The sequence below is a fragment of the Protopterus annectens genome, chromosome 9.part0 (assembly GCF_019279795.1).
Source record: "Protopterus annectens isolate FY-2018-M chromosome 9.part0, PAN1.0, whole genome shotgun sequence".
Lineage (NCBI taxonomy): Eukaryota > Metazoa > Chordata > Ceratodontiformes > Protopteridae > Protopterus > Protopterus annectens.
The window spans coordinates 822,093,280-822,117,826 of record NC_056743.1 but is presented as its reverse complement, the minus strand read 5'-3'; the positions used below and the strand labels follow the sequence as shown (position 1 = coordinate 822,117,826).

Below are 24,547 nucleotides of genomic sequence, written 5' to 3'. Positions count from 1 at the left end.
AGGCTTTGCATATCAGACTAGACAGACTAATGGGTCTGTAGCGTCTGGGGTTGGTTGACGGTCCACCCTTGTGAAGTGGGATACCTGCTGCAGTTCTCCATTCTCGTGGCACAAATTCTGCTTCGAGACTATAGTGAAAGTGACAAGTGGTTCTGTCAGTTGGGTTTTGAGCTATTTAGAAGGCATCCCAGGATACTGTCGGAGCCCATTGAGATTGTATTTTTGGCCTTGGCAAGTATTTCCTGATTTTAGACATTACTTTTTTCCTTTTGTTATATACTCTATTAAGACTATGATTCCATGTGTGTGTATTTTTTTTTTTTTGAGTTTGTTTTGGCCTTATTTATAGAAGGTACAGCAACCACTATAGAGCCATTTACATGGTTGTATGGGATGTCTGTGAACAATTCCACATAGGTTGCTGTGAGCTCGGGGTTAGGAAAGGCACTGCCATTTGACAAAATATCACTTAATAAAGTTTGCTATGGAATAGTTCCCAACTGCTACATGGTTTGCTGTGGTGACCAAGTTGCTTTTTATTTTGAAGGATACAACTTTGTGGTCTGACCACCTGGTCAGTGGGATGTTACACTTGAGGGGGCAGGGGTGCAGCGCACTCCCATAATGGTGACTACCAGGTCCAGTATGTTTGAACCTCTGGTGGGTCTGCACAATATCTGATCAAGAGTATTTGCATTAAACTCCAGGAATCACTGCACCTGCAAGTTTGATGCAGTGTACGTTTCCCAGTCTATACAGCGGTAGTTAAAGTCTTCCATGAACAGGGTATTTGGTTTAATGCTGAATGTCTCCAGAAGGTCTAGATATGAGCTATGGGATTCTTGGGAGATAGAGGGTGACCTATATCTTGTTAGGAAGTGGTATGGTATGGAACTTTGTCTATGTTGATTTGCACATGGATAAACTCCAGGGCATTGTTCTGTTTAACCTAGAGTTATACTTGTTGCTAATGTAGACCGAGACTCCCCATCTTTTATCCCGTCTGTGCAGTTGATGGTCTAAATATGTGGAAGGCACTGAAGCCTTGCACTGCCTGAGCACTTTCTGTGGATTTAAACGGTCTTGATAATGGCAAAGAGTAAAGAGCTTGCATGGTATGGAGTTTCTTGTTTGGGCTCCTAGCATTTAGCAGTAACACCTTTACGTTTCTGTGGGTTTTATCTACCATGTTCGTAGGTTTTTCAAATTGGCATTGCATAAAAAAGGTTCTGATGGGGTGTATGATATCCCCACACTCTGGGCCAGTAATCAAGGAGCTTGAAGACTCACTACTGACACTGGAAAGTAATGTTCACTTGGAATAAAAATGGATACACTTAGTATTTCTGGATTCAGACCTCTCTGCATCAAGTACAATTTCTCTTAAGAGCACACAGGGCATACACTAAGCCCGGTGTCTCTGTCTCCCTCCAGGTCCCCAATAAGACTCCCCACTGGACAGCTGTAGGGTTAGGTCCTCAATCGTGTCCAAGCCAAGTTCTGTACAACTCTCTCTGTAGAACCAACGCTTCATGTCTCTGCCCCAGGTAGCGCGCGCACACACACACACACACACACACACACACACACACACACACACACACACACTTGGGAAAGGCTGGCACATATTTACTAGCCACAACACCTTCTGTTCAGACTATAAGGTAGTTTCACTGCCACTAGTCACAGTTACTATTGAGGCTCTTAAAAGGGTATCCAATTATACTGGGTGAAGTTAATTTTAATACAAATAGTAATGTTGACCAAACAGCCAGGCTTCAGGAGTGGCCAGAGTTATCACCAAATATATGCAAATACTCCCAAAGCTTAAACATTTTCTAAAAAGGTCAAGCCACAACGAAAAGTTTAAATATATTTAATAATAAATAATAAAAGAACAAGAAAATACTAAACATCTATTTACAGTGAACACCAGAGTTGCAGTTACAGGAAATATTAAAAAATAACACAGATGGAAAGTTTCACACAGATACAGAAAAACAGTAACTGATCTAGAGAATTACAGCTCCTACTTACTGAATAGAGCAAGACAAGATGGGTGAGAGTGCTCTTTGTTGTCAGATCCAAGACAGAATGCTGAGAGCAATCTCCTACTAATATCTATATTTTGTTCTGCACAGAATGATATCATATACATCTGGTCATCTGACTTCTGGTTCCCATGCTACAACCAACACTAGAAGCTGCCAGGATTTCAGCACCTACATGTCAATAATGCACATACAAAGAGCATTGCTCAGATGTGGTGCAGCTGCTCGAAGTCATAAAACCATTTCACTCATCCTATAGGAGCTGTAACCTATTCTCTAGCACAGACAAGGAGTCTCTGGCTCCATTCAAAACCATGGGATAACATCTTTACGGCTCAGCCCATAAAGTAATCTAATTTCAACAATGTAGTTTCAAAGTCAGGTGGATTAACCTCTTCCCTTCCAGCATAAGCTGTTAATATATATTTAATTCAGTTACAATAATACACGTAAATTTCTTTTCCTTCCAGCAGAGTGCACTGTTGATGCATTTTAACACAAGCAAACCTCACAAATAAATTTTCAGCACAAGCATCGTACAAATCAGTTTGACATACAAACGATACGCAATTATTTACGAAATTCCAGTTAGCTGTTCTGGCATATATTACACATCCATTGCCCCACTTATCCTGGCATGGCTGGCAGTACCTCCTATTATCACCGAGTTTATAAAGTTTTAGCCAATATTCAGCAGCCTAGAGGCGACAGGTGCACAACTTACTTTTCAAAGCAACATGGTTTGTTAACCATGCCTTCCAATGCTGACAAATATTGTCTCCCCTGGAAAGACACAGAAGCTAAGCCAATTATTGAAGTCAATCATCTTTTGTTCATACTGTGGCATCATCCATGATGAAGGTAGAATGCTTCTCAATGCAAGGCACATATTTGCCTGAGACCCATGTTTAGACAGACTGATAATGTCTCTCTTCATATAGTCCAGGGTGGTACATTGTAGATCATTAATGCCCACATGGACTATGAAAGAATCTTACTGGTACCTTTGGCATAGTGACTTGAGACCATGCATAACTGCATCCTGGCACAAGATAAGCAAGTAACCTATCTTCTCCTTGTTCAGCCTGGTAAGTGAGGCATCTGTATGTCAAACAGAGTCTCCTATGACAAGAGTCCTGGGTAATTTATTTTAATTTATTTAACATTTGTTTACCAGGAAAGCCCGACTTGGAATGATGCCAATTTTTAGCAGAGGCCTGTGGAGAAACGCTCCAGATGCAGGTCGTTGTGATGTGGGGAAGAAATGAGAGCACCCAGAGGAAACCCACATGAATGCAGGGAGGACATGCAGACTCCACACAGAAGGCAACCCAGCCGTGAATCTATCCGGAGAACCTCTTGCTGTGAGGCGGCAATGCTACAGCTGCAGCACTGCACCATCCTGTTTGCTTGCCGTAATGTCTTTGCTTGCCTTATGAGCTTTGCTCTTGCAGCTCCACTAGGTGCAGGTGTGTGTGTATGTGTGGTATTTTGTGTTCCTTTGGTGAGTGCTTTAGAGATTGCAGAGGATATGCATTGAAGTTTAAATAGTCTTAGGGAGGTCTTTAAGGTTTAGGAAGATTCTTTTTTAGTGCTTGAGCACAAGTTGTTCTGTATGTGGTGAACACTGTATGTGGTGGATATAGTGTGTGCACTCCTGACAACCTTGTTTGTATACGAGAAGTTTGCCTCCACTAAAACTGATTATGTGCATTTCTTGCATACTGTGTTTGTTTCTTTAAGGATTAAATGGCCGTCTGAGCATGAGACAATTACATTATTTCAGGATGCCCATATCTACCAAGCTGGCTATGAAGACCGTCTCTGTTTCTCTCTCAAGCATACACATGTACATGCACGCATACACACTGTCATTTACTTAGTATTTAACTTAACTCAGAAAATGGCAGCCATTTGCCTTTGTTACTGTCAGAGCTTCACATCAGCTGAATATGCTGCAATAAAATGGTGGACTTATTTTTCTGCAGGTATTACCTGTACATTAACACTACTAACATTATTCATTCTCTAATCAGAGTGCAATGTACAGCTTGCCCGTTATCTAATATTTGATATCACAACTATAATGTAACTTCTCCACTTTGCTAGCTTTTGGACTGAAAAAAGCTCCGAACGCAAGCTCAAATCTGAAAGAAATAATAAAGTAAATGTCTGAAAAACTGCCCTTTCAGATACAATAACCAAGTCTGTACAGATAAGATGGCTCTGATATCCTCTGCTGATGTTTTGAATGAATAACGGTAGGCACTCTTTCCACCACTGCACCTTCTGGAATAACTGATCAGCCTACTATGATGATAAAACAGGACCAATATTAGTATGCCAATCCAAAAACAAGCAACTTAAGTTATGTTACAGGCCAGGGACTGTATGGATTCAGTAAGCCTATCCCACTGCAAATTTGCACTTTTCTGGGTTGTCTCTTTATCTAAGCATATATCCCAGCCTGTTAGGGGCATACAACTGATGTACCCTCCCAACCAACATTGCTATCTCCATCCTGGTTCTTCAATCTTGTCTGTTAATAGTCACAAAGCAGGGTCGGCAACCATGTTTGCCCTTCTCCCCCCTTGGTCATAGTCATCATAGTAACGCCATCCACTCTCTCTCTCTCAATAAATTTTAGTGCCTGAGCATAAGTTTCCAAAAGAAAATAAAGAGCACAATGCAGGATAGGACAACAGCACCAAATGGCATATTTAACATGTCTGCTTATGAGTTGCATCTTGCAGATAGCTATAATAAATGTGGGGACAGAAAGAGACCTGTTGACCAGCCCTGACAGAAAATACAATATCAGCACTAACATGGTAAACTTTTTCAGCTACAAATATACAAAGATATAAAGTACAGAATCTCTTGTATGCCTGCAGTCAAAATACTTTATCATTCAAATCCTACTTTGCTTCAAACATGCATGTGTACTCCTTAATGAATGTGTTTGATTAATACTATACAGCTCTTCCCCAATTATAGATTTACTTATGTTCATTTGCAAACAGAGTACTTCAAAATGGGCAGTGTCCACTGGCAAAGGATATTTTACCGGCAGTGTGATGACCAAGACCTCCAATAATAAAACTTGTCTGAAACAAGACTTCATTGAAAGAGGTCAACATGTGACAGATTTTCACTTTCCCCAAAGTTCAGTGATCTTAGAGAGGAGTATACAAGTCTGGAGGGTATGGAAGACTTTCTCTCAATGGAAGAGCACCCATAGCAAAGAGACAGTCAAACACTTAGCTTCTGGTCAATTTGCTTTTTGATAAACTAAGGGGCTAGTGAACTAATATGGAAACTATGCAGAGGGCAATCAGACATGTTCCACACTAATGAGAGTAATATACAAGAGAAGCAGTTGAATACAAATGCAAAGGTACAATGGATGTGTGCAGTGATGTAAAGAAGCCTAAGTATGGTTCACAACAAGGACAAATTAAATTAGCCATGGTAACCCTACCTGCTAGTAACTAAATGTACAAATTGTCAGTTAACAGCTTACATGTCCTACATTTAAAGCTACTGCTGAACAGCTGCAACAATGAGGGCTATTTAAAATACTGAGGTTCATAGACTAGATAAGGATGTTGAATTGATGTAAAGTCTGTGTGTTAAGGACACAGTCTATACACAGACACCTACATGGGCTGCAACCCTGGTGGGAACACGAACTTGGCGTCCGGGGGGGGGGGGGGTAGCAGAAAATGTTACATCCACTATCTCAGCTAATGATTAATACTGTAGCCGGCCACATCGGAGTGAAGTACAGAGCCTTTGGTTTCTGTCCTGCACTACTGCTGTTTACTGTCCTGCCAATGTTAAGATACACAAGTATGCAGAATGCCATTCAAAAATGGTCAAACACTCATTAAACAAAAAACTTTTCAGTGCAAGTCATCTCCTGCAAGTACAAGTTCCCATATCAAATGTGACAGAAAATAATTCCAATTAACATGAAATACCAGGGCACCACAGTACTGCAGTAGTCAGGGTTGCATCTCATAGCACTTAGTTTCCGGGTTTGGTTCCTGCCTGGAGTGCTCTTCCTCCTCCATGTGCTCAGGTGGGTTTTTACATGAGGTTCTGGCTTCCTCTCATAGACATGCTGATGGATGTACTGGTAATCCTTTAAACGTCTTGTGTCTGTGTGTACACGCATGTGTGTTGGATAAAGCAGGTAATGAAGAAATAATAAATTGCAACAAAAACCAACATTCAGCATGCCTCAGTAAACTGTTTTAAATATACAGCACTTTGTGAAAGCAGTCAGAATAACCTTGAAGGTCTGCATTATCAAACAACCCAATAAAAGTAGTTGTATGACAGACAGCCAACACATGGCAGATTGTTAACACAAACAGATATGGACTAAGGAAACCAGCACTTTTGTTTTATTTACTGCTGGTTTCTGATACAAGGGACTATGCTCAGCCTAAATAAACTGCAAACTAGAAATGTGCACTAAAGAATCTTAAAGTCCTTATAAACAACATTTTAAGCGCAAACAACAGATAAAAGCTTAGGAAGAACAAATTACAGATAAAATATTATAAAAAGCTATGACTACCATAAAATCATATCAAATGCCAAAGAAGCCTGTTTATGCCAGGTGTCTGCTTGACAGCATGCTTACAAGTTACAGATAAAGCAGTAAAACAGGAAGTTTATCCACAAATGTGAGGTCGCCCATAATTCAGTTTTCACTGCTACCATCGGAGTGACAGGAAAGGCCAAGGGTCACCATCTGAATACAGAGACTCCGTTTAACATACAAGCAAGCAGACAGCAAAACAAATAGATCCTTCTCCTACATGGGCCAAAACTTTTAACAATTATTTACTCATCACAGTGAGTTAAGGTAACATTATACAACATAGCATTTGAACAATTAGTCACCTAAATATTGACTTACACAGTTGTTAGCACAATGGACTCAGGCCTACTTCATTCTTTAACTGTCTAAATGTTCAACAACTTGCTTGAAATCAAAATGCAAGTTGAACCACACAAGATAGTGAGTATTCAGAAAAAATCAGCATTCAAATACTTTGAATAAATGCACTTTGTTAATCAAAGGACTACGGCATTCTCGCACCAGAGAAATGCAATACAAGTTGCATACAGTTAATTCTGGAAAGAACAGTAACCCTCTGTAGCAACAATGCCTACATCAGATTCACAAAAGTAGACCACAAGCCAGCTTGTCTGCCGTCCTCCTTTGTCCTCATGTAATTCTAGCCCTTTGCTCTATTTAAGGGTATTTCCACGTGTACAGCTCTATTAAATTTTTTTCTTCCACTCCTCCAAATTCCCAGAAGGCTTTAACTGTCTAAAACAAGCCTCAGATTTACTTCTTAACCCTTTAGAACTCTCACTTGCACACGAGGAGAAAAATGGTTGTTCGTAAGGATTTCATCACACATGCTGTGGCTAAGCACTACATGTATGGTAACACTGTTTAAACACATTTTCTAGTTCTGTCCTCTCCCTTTTCAGCCACAGAGTTTTTAGCCTGTTCCATACAAGTTTGAATTCTGGTATACTTCTGTTCCTGTCAAATCCCCTGAAAGGCCTGCTACACTGAGCCACAATTTTTCCTTTTATTTGAGAAGCACGTTTTCTGCTATTCTCCCTGAACCTTTTCCCATTGCACTGTCTCTCTCTCTCTCTCTGTACAAGACAGTAGCATTATCATCACACTGTTATCCTGGTTCTGGACTCCCACACTCTGCGCACACTGGCTGAAATGCATCTAACAAAACTTAATTTTTACAGTAGGATTGTCACAAGCTTTCTATCTGAAATGTACCTCCCTAGGTACCATATTTCACAGACTCTCCCAACTTCAGATCCTTTCTAGGATCTAGATGCATTTATTATTTCTTTTGCTAGGAGGTAGATGTGTTGATTACATACGACTCAGAACTGGTTGATAAAAGCATCTACAGAGCAAGAGTACATAAAGGCAAACATACCGGATGAAGTACCATCTTTAAGTAAAGTTAACACACAGCTGTATATTTGAGTGCAGAGAGCAACGTTAAGCAGTGTACAGTAAGAAATCAGTGGTCTGCTTCCTTACACTCAAAAACTTCCTTCCCACTTAACAAGGAGGCTACAGTGCTCTGATCTAGGAGTATAAAAAAAAAAAAAAAAATGTTTCCCAGGTAAGTGATCTTCTTAGGGGTTAACAAGTTTGTTCATGTACAAGCTTGTTTGTGAAGGAGATGACATTGAATTTCCTTGAGTTTTACGAGAAGTTCAGATAGTATTTCTGCCAACTTCCAGCTAATCTGCCAACTCTAGATTCATCAACACAAAGAATACTGGAAAATAAGGCTATCATATTAGAGGGACAGCTTTTCAACCAAGGTGGTTGTCATCTGAGCCATCTTCATGGCAGAGGGAGAAAAAGTCCTGATAATGGTGCAGGTGACTCATGTTCAAACAGCAGCTTAGGCAACTGCAGGAACTGGCCATGGAAGGATGAGAGTGAGCAACAATTTCTGCCACTTCCACCCAGTGGGAGAACTGGATGTTACATTTGCAGAGCATGGGCCTAGAGAGCACATGTAGAATTTGTGCATAGAGACATACAACAGTGATGCTGAATAAATACTCCTGGCAGCAACAGCATGCAACTAAGATTGGACAGCCACAAAGAAGATGGGGATGCTGCAACAGGGAAGGATAGGCATTTTTTTTATGACCAGCAAAAGCTGGCTCATTCCCTACCTCCCGAATCTTGCTGCCAAAGGAATTGCCTGGAGGGCTGTTGCCTCCTGAAGGACTGTTGCCTCCTGAAGGAATGCTACGATTTTATTCCAGTGAATGAAAAAGGGTGTTTGTAGGGCAGTCATCAGACATACTATGATGATGGAAAAAATAAAATTGTTACTGAACTGTGAGATACAACTTTTCCAGAAATGCATCAGCCTTGCACTTACAAGTCTGGTGGCACAGGGGACCCAGCTTCCTGTATAGCAGAGTGCATGCATGTGGGACTATGCTCCCACAAAATAAGCTCAGTTTTCTGTTCCCTCCAACTCTGACAGCATCCATTTGTCGATATCGCTGATGCCAGTAAATTAGATACGGGTAAAGTAAGTTGTGCAGAAATGTCATATTCAAAAGTCATTGAAAAGTAAGCAGTGGTGCCCTGTCTTGGGCTGGCATGATAAATATGTGGATTCTGTTCGCACCCTTCATCTTTACAACATTTTGATGTATACAACAACAAAGTAGGAGTCTTACAAGACAATTTTTGATAGACAGTCTGGTGGCAGCACTTCAATGAAATTAAAATGGTCAGAGTGTTTTTATAAACAGTTACATAAAGAGAATTGCTTAATATGCAACACATGGATTACTATTCAATGACATTTATTAATAAGCTGATGGCACAGTCATTTCTTAAGACCAGATGGCAGTCTAGTTTTGAAATTATTCTAATGCTGTAACAATTCTTTGAAGTCACTTGAATGGAGTGGGCCAAATGTTATCCAACTCAGAACATGGCTACACTAATCAAAGCTGTAATGTGCAAACCTTTGTTAACATTCATGACCAGCTAGAGGTCACTAAGAATTCCTCACTACAAGACTGAATGTGTGGGCTACAGCTCTGAAACTCTAAATCAGTTGTGACTGGCAAAATGTTTATCAGACAACAAAGGATCAAACTAAATTTTCATTTGGGTTGTGCTGACAATTCTGACATTTGTCCAAGTACTGCAGTTTTATCTCCCTCTAAAAATGTACTGTTATTCTGTTCTGCTCTATAAGCATAAACATACAAGAACTCCAACACAAATCTCATTTTTTCTTTACTATTACTCCTCCTTAGCAATCCTTTTGCTTCCTTCAGTAACGCTCCTTGCTGACATGACACCCTTCCTCCCTAGTCCTCCTCTTACCCTCTGAAGCCCTCTCCTGCAATATGTACTGTCTTGTTATCTACCCTTCGGCTTACCCCACCACACTTTTATTCACTCTGTACCTTTGTATGGCAAACACTTCTATAATCCTAGTTCAAATGCACATAGTATACTTATGTGATATAATCACTTTTTTGGCTGCATTTTCCAACTTGACTGATATATATTGCATTTACCCAGCTGAAAGTTATACTGCGTAGTTGGAAGTGTACCTTTTTTTAATTTTGGAGCTTTTCCCCTCAGGCATCAGTTAAAAAGGAGCACTATTGTCCAGTCTGATTTTCCTAGTAATTTCCAAACTTCAGAAATAAAACTAACCAAATATCACAAACCAAAAATCAGCAGCCAGTAAATGATAATGTGAGGTTTATTTTGGTAATGCCTTACTTGGCAAACTTGCATGTCACATAACACACCTATGACTCCTGACTAAACTCAAAAACTAGAACATCAAAATTTAACCGACCTAATAACCTACTTTATTTATCATTGCCTAAATGCTGCCGACACACTTTGGGATTTTACATATACACGTTCTTACTATCTATATCTTCTCATTCCTTCATAAAATTCCTCTAATGTACTATTAGGTTGTATAATACTTGTGAGAATAACACACTATAACCCAATGTACTACAGTCTACTGTTAACTCATCCTTTACTGATGTATACAAGTCACATTTAAGTTATGTAATGCAACTACTGCCAATTGTACTTTGATACGTCTTGCCTACATATTTAGATGTTATTCATATGTGTATGTATATGTACTAACTGGAGCTTTTCTCCCTGGGCCTCTGCTTAAAAAGGGTCCAGTCGAACTTTCCCGGTAAACAAATGTAAAATAAATGAATAAATGGGGTGGTATTCATACTCATAACACAAATGCAAATGAGGGTATGTATGCTGCGAATCATACAGGCCACTTATAAGCAACATGGCTGCAAATAAGCATAAACAAATGAAGTCACAACAAGATGTAAATATGAAATTATGTAAAGCAGCGTATGCTAAAGCATTCCCTCATCTATTTCTGATTTTTAGTTAAATTTTCCTGCTTTTAACTCCATCTGCAGATTTGTTATATACATAGGAGTCACACTTTTTCCATCTACTTTGCAATCTGCGAAGATGCTGTCACTTGCTGCTATGCCTTGCTATTTCCTGGTGTGACCTGCTTGTCTTGGCCCAGCCAAAATCACTTGTACCAAGCAGCACTTGTCGGCCAAGTAGGAGGAGATGCAAGCAGAGAATAACCCACTATAATTTTGATAATTAGGAGATAATTGATAGGTTTAGAATGGACAGAAATATTATATGGGTCTAGTGAGCATACATGACCCCCACTGAGGCTACTGCTGGGATGTGTGGATACGAAAATATGCATAGCCCTTACTACACGTGCCATGGGGACCCTCCAGAGACAGACTAGTGGACATGTTGGACATCTCACAGGCTTCTGCCTCAAGGATGCTATGGCAGTTCTCTTGGCGAATGTGGATCAATACAAGTATTTCCCAGTGTCACCTCTGGACTGAGCCCAAACTATGAGTGCCTTTTATGGGGTGGCACATTTCCATGAGGTACTCTGTGAGAGTGATTCCACCCATACAGCTTTCGTTGAACAGTTCCCTGAAGATTTAAGTAATACCATTATGGAAATGAAATACACATACAGTTAAAAAGTATTCTAAGTCCCCTTCCTTTTATTTTTCTTTTATAATTTAAGTTATTCCCCATTGATGTGTGTGAAGATGAAATTATAACAGAAATGTCACCCTTAACTTACAGTGGGTCAAGATCATGTGCTTCATACACATCTCCTAAAGGTAAGCGTGGTGATGGTGCAAATGATTTTGAAGAGGGAATGTCATGAGAAATGGATGGTCAGTTGGTCTGATGCTGTAACATACTTGACACAGGTGACCTTACAGACACTGATTTGACAGTGCTGTGAGGCAAGACGCTTGGTGAGCCACAATACTACACATAAGTGTGATCATGACATTATCCCTTCTCTCTACCATTTCCATGTAGTGCTGGGAATCTTCATGTAGGCCCTAGAGGATTCTGACCAGTCCCAGCTGACTCTCTGTGGCAGTACTCTAAGCCCCAACAATGTCATAGCATATTTGGCACTGGGCAGCCAAATGTTTCCTAGGGTAGCTGTGGCAAATTCTTCTGCCTGGCTTCCCTTTGTAAAGGTGTTACTATGGATGTTATTGGGTTTCAGTTTCTACCATCCTCCTGAAAGTGTTCATCTGGGTTTGGACAGACTAGTGTAGGGGAACATGGGTTTACTCCTTGTACAAGATGGAGTATAATGTCAACAAGACTCTGTGATGGACTACCACTTCCTGCTGAAGTACTACCATGTTGTGGAATGAGAGATCCTGCCATTACACTTGGGGACTGCATGCCACTTTCCCCAGGCTGCTTCCTAAATATAATTATGTTTTTATCATCTTCAACAGGCATTCTTGCTGCAGATATCCTCCAAATTTACTGGCATAGTGGAGCTGTTTGTTTCTGACTCCGTTAAAAAAAAAAAAATCTGAAAACATTACCAATAAAGAAGCTTGCATTACTTGCCCAGTAAATACTAGTGGGGGACGTTTACCGTGCGCACTGCCTTCATTGTTGTTTTGTGCAGATGTGGAAGGTTCACCTATTAATAGTAATCATCATGTGCTTAAATTGTTCCATGTCAGCATTCATTTCTCCACACAAAAGCGAGTTGCTGTTTTTAAACCAGCCTTCTTCAGCAGACATTCGTGTCAGCCAGTCTCCACACCACTTACGATTATTCCAGTGTCGTCATCTTGTGTGAGTCATCCCAAGAACAGAGGGAGAATGTATTCTTCATCTAGTGTTAAAGGAATATATGTGTTGAAGCCCCCCTCAGTACTGGTACAGGCAACTGCATTCTGCCTCGACTTGGCTCTAGGGCATCCTACCACATTATTTGCCCTCTTCTCACATTGTGTTAATGAATAATATTTTCCACAGACTGCATTAATGTTCCTTACAACTTGATTCCAGGCTTTTGCCTTCTCAGCTTGTTTGGGCCCCCCTTTACCAAAACAGGCATTTGCCATATGCCCTAAAAGGCTACCATGAGGGCAACTTTTTCTTCATGACTGAAGTTTTCCTTTCTCCGCCTTATTTTCTGCATCATTACTGCAAATGAAAAATAAAATGCCAGAGTCGTACATAAAAAAAATATTTTGATGTAATCAGTCAAATGACGCAACAATTAAAGCATACCTGCCCATCCTCAGAAAAGACAAAAAAAAAATGGTAGGTGACACCACATGATTATATACACATGCAGAATGTCAGTCCAGCTAAGTAAAATTGTGTTAAAGTTAAGTTTGCACCATCATAAATACATTCACAACAGTAAAGCAATTAGTCTGTTAACAGATTCTCCCATCCATAGTGGCTGCTACTTTCGTGTACTCGTAATACTGTTATTTTTCATTCATCAGTCACACTCAGAAATCTCCAAGTAAAACACATGTATGTTGAGCCAAAAAAAACATCCTTGCCACTTCAGTACTTCAGAATTTCATCACTGCATTTTAATCATTTATGGACAATCACTAAATGACACCAAAGTAAATGCTTTTTCTCAGTGATCAGTAATCATTTCCACAGCGGCTGTAATGATATTCCATTTACAAATGACGCCTTTACAATATTCACTAAAGCCACTGTACTATTCCCATCATATGATTAAAACAAAATACGTCTTTGAAGTGAATTCAATAATATGACACATTTGAATATGATGCAAGATTAATTTGCAATACTTCTATTATTTTTCTTACTTAGGAAGCCACGGACTTTCTAAAGTCATTTGCCACCAAAGTCAGTGTTCAACTTATTCACACAAGTTTAGTATCATTTAAGCATTTATATGCAAATAAGGCCTTTTTACACTAATCTCTATGAATTGCAGTAATAAGCAAACGTGTCCAGCCCCTTATGCATGTAATTAGGTCTCTGCTAATCATGAACGTGGCCTCGAGTTCACATGAACATGCTGCAGAAAACGTCAAAGTCCACAGCAATCATCAGTCCTCAGCATTCCACAGGAAATTACAGATAGCTTCAGTTATGCGCAAAGTTGACTATGTTTGGAAAGGCCAAACTAGAGTCATATGCATGTAAGTTTATACAACCATGAAGTATAATCCCAAGCCATATTACATCATCTGGCATACCTTATCACTTCTAAGTACTCATCATTTACCAAGAGTTGGTAATCGCATACACAGAAATATTTATTTCTGCAAAAAGCATTCCCCCTCCAAAAAAAAAAAAAAAATACTACTGTCATTCTGCATGAGGTATGTTTAAACGATATTCAGGTACAATACTTCAAAAAGGTAGCTACGACAATGCACAGCAGCTGCAGCATTGGTAAGTGACATAAATAATTATTTATTTACTGACTTTTATCCACCATATAAATGAAATGCAAATGTATTCCTTTAAAAGAAGGTAGGTGACAAAGCATTTTTGGTAAAAACAAACTTGCCAAAAATGATAGTACCTGGTCTGATACCCCTGCTAAATAACTGTTTGGTTAGGGTGACATCACACCTCAAAAGGAGTAGTTTTAAACCTGTGAATCACAACCATACTCATACTTTCTTCATTGAATAAAAGCACCTGTAAAACCACAAGGCTGTACTCTGAGCTGGTCAGAGAAGCAGACCAAAAATCACGATCTACTTTCTAAGCGAGTTGTACTTTAATAAGATCCAGGCGAGCAGTAGGTGTGGTGAGTGGAAAAAAAAAAAAAATCGGAAACTGTCAGGAGTTGTGCAACCACCTGTCATCCCTGTCAGGGATCACCAGCGCTGGCCAACAGTGCCTTCACAGGTACAATGACCTACAGAAGTATATGTCCAACCAGCTGACCAAGTGGGTTCTCCAGGTAGCGGCAAGAAGGCCATAGTTTTAAAATTATTTTTCTAGTCATACAAAAGACAAAAAAAAGTTGCACAGTTGAAGGTATTTGCTAGAAGAAATGTCACTGCACATACATATCTATAATGATATTAGAATGATAATGCAAATGAAAGCACAAACATATCTATACACAGAAAGTACAGTTGTGTATACTTACCATAAATGTAGATGTTCAAGTGTATTAAGTGTTGCAGTCATTACCTGTGGGTTATCCCTGCTGTGGCAGCCCTCGGCCGGCCCGAATACCAGAGTCAATGTTTTTCTGCGTAAGCTGCTGTCGCCTACAGACTGCCATCAGGTCTTCAGTGATATAAAGCAAGGCAGCGGACGCCATTACATCAGTTTTTCTTGCCCTAACCAGTCAGAAGCCCCAGGAAATACGGTAAAGTGGTCCTAGTGGTTAACAACCACCCCAAGAAGCTTATGTCTCCCTAATGGAGGATGATATAAGGGGAAAGGAGGGAGGGAAATCAGGACTGCAACAGTGAATACACTCGAACATCTACATTTATGGTAAGTGTACACAACTGTACTATGTTCTTCATGTTTCACTGTTGCAGTCATCACCTGTGGGAGGATTCCCAAAGCTGAGGAGAGGGGTAGAAGGATTACAGAGAGACCTAGACATGGGTAAGCAAGCCCTGCAGAACTGCAGAGGCAAACCCTGACTTACCCTTAGAGAAAAGATGAAGGTGGTGTTGCTTTGTAAAGGTATGGACCGAGGTCCAGGTGGCAGTTTCCACTATGTCCCTGGTGGGAACTCCTCTGAGGAATGCTGCGGAAGTGGAGGCTGACCTAGTGCAATGGGTGCGAACAAGACTTAGGGGGAGTTTTCCATGAAATCTGTAGCAGAAGTGGATACTGTGTGATACCCATTTGGAAACAGTCTGCTTGGAAATGGGCTTCCTCTCTGCCCCTTGGGCAAAACTGACAAGAAGTTGGCCCATTTTTCTGAAGGGTTTAGTACAGTCCAGGTAGTACCCGAGCTGTCTGTGCATGTCTAGAGAGAGTAGAATTCTTTGCCCCTTGTTTTGAGGGTAACAGAAGAAGGTGGGTAGATGAATGGCCTGGTTGAGAGTCATATTAGATACCACCTTGGGCATAAAAGGAGGGTTTTGTCTCAAGTGAGACCCTGTCTGCATAGAAAATGATGAAGGGCTCAATGGCCATCAGTGCCTGAAGTTCAGAAACCCTTCTGGCCGAGTTGATAGCTAGCATAAAAGCAGTCTTCCAGGAGAGGTATTTCAGTTCTGCTGAAGCAACAGGTTCAAAGGGTGGTAAGGTTAGTTTTTCCAAAACAATTTAGGTCCCAGGATGGTGTGGGTGGCCTGGAAGGTCCGATATTAGAAGCCCCTCTGAGGAATTGTTTAATCAAAGGATGAGAGAACAGGGGCTGGTCTGTATTAAAATGAGCTGAAATGGCTGAGGTGTGGATTTTAACAGAAGAGACTGAGAGGCCACTACTGAGTAATTCCACTAGATAGTCCAGGATAAGAGGGACAGAAGGTTGTGAGAAACTGTGCCCTCTGGACTGGCTTCAGGAGCAGAATCTTTTCCATTTCCCTGCATAAGATTTTCTGGTGCTGGGCCTTCTGGCCTCGGTGATGATATCTAGGACCTGCTTGCTTAGCAGAAGCCCCTTGCTTACCTTGGGAGCATCATCCATGCTGATAGTTTGAGAGTCTACAAGTCTGGGTGCATCATCCCCCCCCCCCCACTCGAGTCAATAGGTTTGGGATCTGGGGAAGCTGCGGGAGGCTGTGATGTCAGGCTACACAATAAGGGTTACCAGCGCTGTCTGGGCCAATCTGGAGCAATGAGGATGGCCTTGGGGTCCCTCCTTCCTTATCTTGATGAATACCTTCGGAATAAGAGGCAGAGGGGGGAATGCATACACACAGAGGGAGTTCCAGGGGAAGGTCAACGCATCCACCTTCCATGCCAGGTGGTGATACTCCCTGGTACAGAATTTCTTTAGCTGGTGGTTGAGGTGCGAAGCAGAGATATCCACCTCCGGATTTCTCCACACTTAAGTGACTTGCATAAAGATCTTTTTGTGGAGCTGCCATTTGTGGGGGGTTCAGTAAGTGTCTGCTTAAGTGGTCTGCAAGGGTGTTGTTGATCCCTGGTAGGTATTAAACTATTAGGTGTAATCCCATGGAGGAGGGAGTCAGCCAGAGGTTCATGGCTAGCCTGCACAGAGGGTAAGATTGGGTCCCTCCCTGCTTGTTGATGTACCACATTACTGTGGTGTTGTCTGTTTTGATAAGGAGAACCCCTGGCTTGAGATGGGGTTTGAAAGATGTCAGAGCCTTTTGCACTGCCATCATTTCCTTCTGGTTGATATGTAAGGGAAGGTGCTGGGCATCCCAAAGACCTTGGGCGCACCTGCCTGCTAGGTGGGCGCCCCAAGCAATGTTTGAGGCAGTGGTGATTGTCTGCCTGGTAGGGCGGAGGATGAAGGGGAGACCCTGGTTCTTGGTAGAGGCCCCTGCCCACCAGAGAAACTTGGCCATTATACAGTAGATCAGTGGGAGAGCGGTCTCTAGAAGCTGTGAGTGTTGACACCAAAGGTTCTTTAGATACCATTGAAGTTTCCTCATGTGAAGCCTGGTCAGAGGAATTAGAAGGATGCAAGATGCCATGTACCCCAAGGCTTTCAGGAACTTCCTCACTGTGAAGTGACTTTTGGATGCCAGCTGGGTAAAGTAGAGTGGCAGGAAGCTGTTTTTCTGGGGATAGGAAGGTCATTTGGGATGATGTGTCCAGCAGTGCTCTCAGGAAAATGATCCTCCTGGAGGGTGTTTGCTTTGATTTATTCTCATTGATGGTGAACCCCAAGGAAGTTAGGAGGGTTTTGACAAAGTGGAGGTCCTGGAGCAGCTTTTCTTTGCACTCTGCCTGAATGAGGCAGTCATCCGCATAAGGGTAAATCTGTCTATTTCTCTGTCTGCAAAATGCTATCGCCGGGGCCAAATATTAGGTGAAAATCCCTGGGAGCAGTAGACAAGCCAAAGGGAAGAGCAGAAAACTGAAAGTGCTGTGAGCCTGCTCTGAAACGCAGGAATTTCCTGCAGGGCTCCCTTATGGGGATGTGGAGGTAGGCATCTTTTAGGTCCAGGGTCACTAACCAGGCATTTTTCTGTCAGCATAGGCAGAAGCTGCTGCAAGGTTAGCAATTTGAATTTGGGGACCAAAATGATCTTTACTGTTACAGACAGCCAATTTTCATTGCAGAGGGACAGCCTTCCTTAGAGCTTATGGGGCTTAGAACTCCCTGCCTTAGAGGCGGAAGTGGTCCACTGTTTGGCTTTCTGTTTTCCCTGGGATAGGGACCTGGATGGCCTGTCCCTGCGGGGCTCAGCTTGCCCCTATCTGATAGGAGTAGGAAAGGACCAGTGCTTAAGAGGGAAAATTCCTGCTGAATCTAGGAGGTTGAACCTAAAAGAAATCCTTTACTGTTTGAATAGATTTTGCTTCGTCTTCCATCTATTTAAGCACCTCTTCTGCTTTTTCTCCAAACAAGCGGTCTTTATCCAAGGGTGCATCCATTAATTTAGACTTGACATGACCAGGTAGAGGTTTGTTCCTTCAACCATGCATGTCTCCTAATGACAGACCCAGGTACTGCTGCCCTGCTAGAGAGGCTTCTAGTGCATCATATCCAGTGTAAAGAGTGCTTTGCCAGTTGACAAGTAGAGTGCAATAAATCTGGTAACAACTTAGAATTGGCACAGTCAGGAAAAGTAGAAATCTTTTGCTTTAATAGTTCCAAAGTGTGTTGTTGATATTTTTACATATGGAATTGACAGTTGAGAGCTCTGATAGCTAAGGTTGCAGAGGTGTAAACTTTTTTACCCCATCTGTCCAGAGCTTTGGCAGCTTACCAGAAAGAGAAGGATTCTTTGCAGAACTAGCCCTGGCTCCTTTAGGTCCCTGTGCAATGACCTCCGGGTCTGCAGCAGGATTTCTGTACAGGTATTTGGGAGAGTCTGGTACTTTGTAATACCGGTCTGGTTTACTGGGAGCAGTTGGGAGGGTGTCAGGGGCTAAGCTGGATTCATGGAAAACATCAGCCACCACTTCTAAAATAGGGGGGATGGCCAGGGGTCTGTGCTGGGGCACGTATAGAAATTCTCAGAACACAAATAAAGAACACGACTGACCACGGCTAAAAGAAACAGACACTTTAATGGCAAAAACAAAATAACAAGAGTAAGCGCTTTCGCGATCTTCATAATTGCTTCTTCCGACTAAAGTGCACAACATTACAAAATTTAAACTCTCAAACAACCGATCATCGTACAGAAGCAATTTATCTATAATTATTAGGACGCAATTCAATAAAAATAGTAAACTAATCCTCTCGGTCTTCTCATAAAAAACTCGAGCACATTTCATAATCAATATTGCTTAAAAATTAATAAAATTGATACATAATGATGAACAAACATTAATAAAAATCTTAAAAGGGAGACATCTGAAACACCATGTTTTTAAATTCTTGGTTTTAGAGGTAGTGGAGGAAAACAGAGGGGGGGTGATATCAAGAATAAAAAAGAAGAAGCAGAGCAAAGATGGATTTTACAACTTAATGCTGATAAACCCTCAGGCATTAATGAAACAGCATCACGGAAACCATTTTTAAAAGTGAGTGCACTTTGTCCCTTAGATTTTTCAGATATCTCCCTTTTAAGATTTTTATTAATTTATTGCTTACACTTATCAAAGATACCAGAACTTGTCAGAGATTTGGGATGCATGGTCATCAGTCTAGTACACACCTATGAACCTATTTTTAAAAACTGCTTCTGAATGCATAAGATTAAATGTGTTTATGGCATGAGTATTCATTGGCAGGCAGGAAGCATTTATTTTATTTTGGGTTCCAGCTCTAATTATAGTGTTAATTTACAAATTTGGCAATAACTAATTCACAATTACCTACCTATGCTAATCCAGCATAATTAGAACTGAACTCAAAATGACGCAAGCACCTGGTGACTGCCCCCCCCCCCCCAATGAATATTCATGCCATAAATACAGCTCACTATGCTTTGTCTTCTGCTTTTGGAAGCAATCTTTTCAAACTTCATATTTTTTAAAGGCTACAAAATGCACTTTTCATGCAAAAAGTGTTTGCATGCACAAAGATAAATGCAAATACTTTATTTGAAAAGAAAAAGCTAATTTCATGCCTTTAAATATGATCTTAATAAATATTTAAGCAAGCATATATTAAGCAAGTACAACAGTGAATGCAATGCCTTGCATAGCAGTAGAAGTTACATCAGTAATGTTAAGGAAAAAACAGTGAAATACAGGTAAATAACAATTGTCGTACATACACAGCTGATGAAGAGATAGAGTACAAGATCCAGCAGAGAAGGAGAATTACAAGATTAGTAGAATCCACTGGTAGGATTTTGTCTAACTGATTTCATTACTATACGTAAGCATGCATTTATAAAGGATGTTTAACTGAAGGACTACAATGCTTTCTGTACATTACTGGAATATGAGCAGCCAAGTGCTCAGGATTATGCGTAATGCTCACATTCAACCATAAACGAACCCAGTGTTCCACTGTTCTACACTGTATAGCTTTTAGTTCCACTAAACTGCTTTTGATTGGTTTGCATTACGCAATTACTGCCAATCAGCATTGCGGTATACAAACCAAATAGCTGTTCCGCGTTGAACAGCGTTGGCTGTGCTGCACAGTTTTTGATGGTCTCGTATACCACAATTACAGCCAATAAACACTGGAGTACATGATTCAATCAAGTAACTGCTCCTGAAGATGGGAGTCAAAGCTCCCAAATTATGAATTCACTAAAAAGGACTTTGGCATCATTGCATGGTGGTTGCACAAGGATATTTTGGACATCCTCATGAAATAACGAGAGAGAACTACTTTGTTGGGGGAAATGTATTTTACAGAGTAGTTTGCTTAGAAGAAATGTACAGACCCCTACCCAACCTCTGTCTCTGTACATACACCTGCGCACTCATATCCAGAGCATCCAAGTGCTCCGGATTATATGGAACTCACCGCATTTAATGAAGAGCGAAGCCACTGTTCCGCAGTGAACAACTGTGGCTCCGCTACAAGGCTTTTGACTGGTTTGTGTACCGCAATTACTGCCAATTGGCATTGCGGTATATAAACCAATGCATAGCTCTGCTGCTATCCACGTTGGCTGTGCTCTGCAGTTTTTGATTGGCTCGTAGACCGCATTTGCGGCCAATCGCGAACTCTGTCTACGAGCCAATCAAGTAGAGAATCTGAGGAGAACAGGAGCCAATGAGAGCTCCCAAATGGAGACCAATCATGTTCCTGGAAGCCTTTTCGCGCCAAAATAATGGCTTGAAAAAGGCTTCCAGGAATTGGAAGGGAATTTTACTTTTTTGTGTTCCATCTTGATCATTGGAGTCAATACTAGGCCGGAAGAAGGAAGGAACGGTGCCAGTTGCAGACAGTTCAGATCGAAGACATCATTTCATCATGGTAGAAGAAGACGGGAGTCGGAGCCTGCCCAGTGCCTGCCAGGAGAGGTGACTGACTCAGTCGGCGAGAGAAGTCTGTTTGCAGCTGACTGGTCACATAACAGAGGTTAGTCAAGCAAGCAGAATATAATACAACAGTGATGTGAGCTCAGCTCAGACAGTGCTATTAAGTACACAAGACTGGTTGCTACAATATACCTAAGCTGGGTCTTATATATATATATATATATATATATATATATACATATATATATATATATATATATATATATATATATATATATACATATACATGTATAGGGATTTATAGCCAGTTGGATATGATAATAAGTAAATGGGTCTTATTTGTTGGAAGTGTTTGATTAAATAATGTTAAGTTATGCCAAGCTGTAGGAAACCTTTCTGGAAGCAGTCTGGGCTGCGTGACATATGTCGCTATGATGGAGACTGCATAACAATCCCCTCAGTTCCACAATGTCCAATACTTTTCCTTTGGATGAAACATTAGACTTCCCCCTCAGAAAATACCAGAAAGAATAGAGGAAGTCCCCTCATACCCTGGCCAAATTTTCCCTAGTAATATAAATAGCACCTTAGGTCTCCCCCTGAAAACAGGCCTCTAGATTAGTGGAACTAATCCTGTCAATGAAGAATAACAGCTAGATAAACAGCTAAATAAATAAATAAGTAAATAAATAAATACTAAAAAGAAATGAAAACAAAACAGCTGCCAGATGCTTTCAGTCCACTAGTTAGGTAGGAGAGTGCTGTGTCCATTTCACTGTTACTGGTGTTAACTTCTCATGCCAGCAAAACAAGAAAAAGAAGGGAAAAAGGAACTTCTTACTACATTAAAAAAATGTTTTAGGTAATGTTGGGTACTAGATCTGTGCACAGAATTCTGTTCAGAAATGGCTAGAATATTTTGGGTTAGGTTAAGGCTTTTATAGATTAGATTCTAGTTACTACTGCAAAGTGACTTGGAAGAAATGAAAACTGATTTTAGGTATAATTCTGTTCAAATAATGTTGGAGTATTCCATGGTGGGCAAAAGTTTTGATTTTTACCTATGACTGCAAAGGTTTTTGTAGGAGGTGAAAAAAATATATATGGTTTCTTAATTTGCTGTTGTTTTCCACTCCCTCATTAGTTTTTGCAGGGGGTTGTACAGTAAGTATGGAGATAAAACAGACATGATTCAAATAATCTCCCTACATACATTTCCTGAGGGGAAAGTTGTAGTATTTACCTTGGTAATTCTGTCATTGTTTAAGTGCTCTTATGTTGTAAACTTTGTTAAGCACTGGTGTTAGCCTGAGTAGTCTTGTAAGTTTAGTTTATAAATGTACAATCATGATAATATGCTAGACTTTGTTTTTGGACATTCACATTTGCTAAAAGGCCACATATAATTTAGGGAGGTAAGAAGCTGTCACTCTTAAGAGACAAGATGAAGTCTGACGTAAGAAAGGTTTGTGATTGCATTCAACCTAGCATTCCCTTAACAAAATGGAAAAAAATACTTTGGCATTGTAAACCTGTGTTATCCTGCAAGTTGAGACATACCGTCTACTATATTGTTGGCAAATGCTTCCCAGTAACAGTGAGTTAAAGGACAGCCACACCCTCGGACTCAAAAAAACACTGTTAGCATCTTTGAATCACATATGTACTGCTCTGCAAGTATTCATGATGAGCTATTCATGGGCACAGGTCAGGGCTAAACGCATTCTAATGGTCAGCCAACCTTTTGGCTAGCAAATAGGTGAATAAAGAAAGCTGAACCACACAACAGCAACTTAAGAAAAGCAGTAAAGCTTACTGCCCAAGCTGTGTGGTCCTTTATTTTCTTGTTGTGACAACAGGCTATAAGATTGTTTTGATAAAGGTTTTATTAGAGCCGAAGGAATCATCATGGTTGGCGAGAGGGACAGATTCAGCATGTTTCAGCACAACTGAACAAGGGTGGAGAAAGTAGCCAGATGTGTATAAAGGAAGACTTCATAAAAAGTACAGTTTTGTACCTACCATAAATGTAGATGTCCGATAGGTATGCATCTGCAGTCATCACATATGGGTTGTCCTGCCTCAGGCAGCCCTTCGGTCGGCCGGATTCCAAAGTCTGGGTCCGGCGTCAGCTGGAGTCGCCCTTTCCCCGACATCAGAGCGCCTGGGGTATAAAAGCATCAGCCGACGCCATCTTCCTCAGTGTTTCTTGCCCCAGATGCCAGGTGCCCTCAAAGGAAGGCTAAATTTGGATAAATGCAATAAATTCCAAACATGCACAGAAATATAGATATATATATATATATATATATATATATATATATACACACAACAAATACACCATAATAGATAACCCCAACTAGCTATGAGAGGGGAATGTACCCAAGAAATACCACAGAGGGGAAGGAGGGAGGGTAAACCTGACTGCAGATGCATACCTATCGGACATCTACATTTATGGTAGGTACAAAACTGTACTATGTCCTTCAAGGATGCATCTGCAGTCATCACATATGGGTAGAATACCATAGCCAATCTGGGGGTGGAGGATCTATGTAAAGGATGGTGTAGCTAAAATGCCCTGCAGAACTGCCGTAGCAAAGCCTGCTCTGGATCTGGAATATAAAGGTAAATTGTAATGCTTGGAAAATGTATGCACGGAGCTCCATGTAGCAGCTTCTAAAATTTCCTTGGTAGCCACCCCTCTTAAGAAGGCTGTGGAGGTGGCTGTGGCTCTGGTGGAATGAGGTCTAATGTTAGCTGGCACAGTTTTTCCATGGAAGGAATAACAGAAACAAATGCAATTCCCTATCCATTTTGAAATTGTCTGTTTGGAAATTGCTTTTCCTTGTGCACCGGCAGCATATGCTACCAACAGCTGGTCAGTTTTTCTGTAGCTTTTCGTTCTGTCCAAGTAGTAGCGCAACTGTCTGTGTATGTCCAGAGTGTGCAGAAGTTTCTCCCCTTTGTTTTGTGGATTTGGAAAGAAGGTAGGCAGGTGAATAGCTTGGTTTAATGAGACCCTGGATACCACCTTTGG

General features: G+C 40.9%; 1 protein-coding gene across 2 annotated transcripts in view; it reads right to left on the bottom strand.

Moving 5' to 3' along the window:
* The window catches only part of LIMA1 (LIM domain and actin binding 1), a 1,567,671-nt gene that overhangs the window by 1,347,317 nt on the left and 195,807 nt on the right, over positions 1-24,547 (bottom strand). The window lies entirely within an intron of this gene.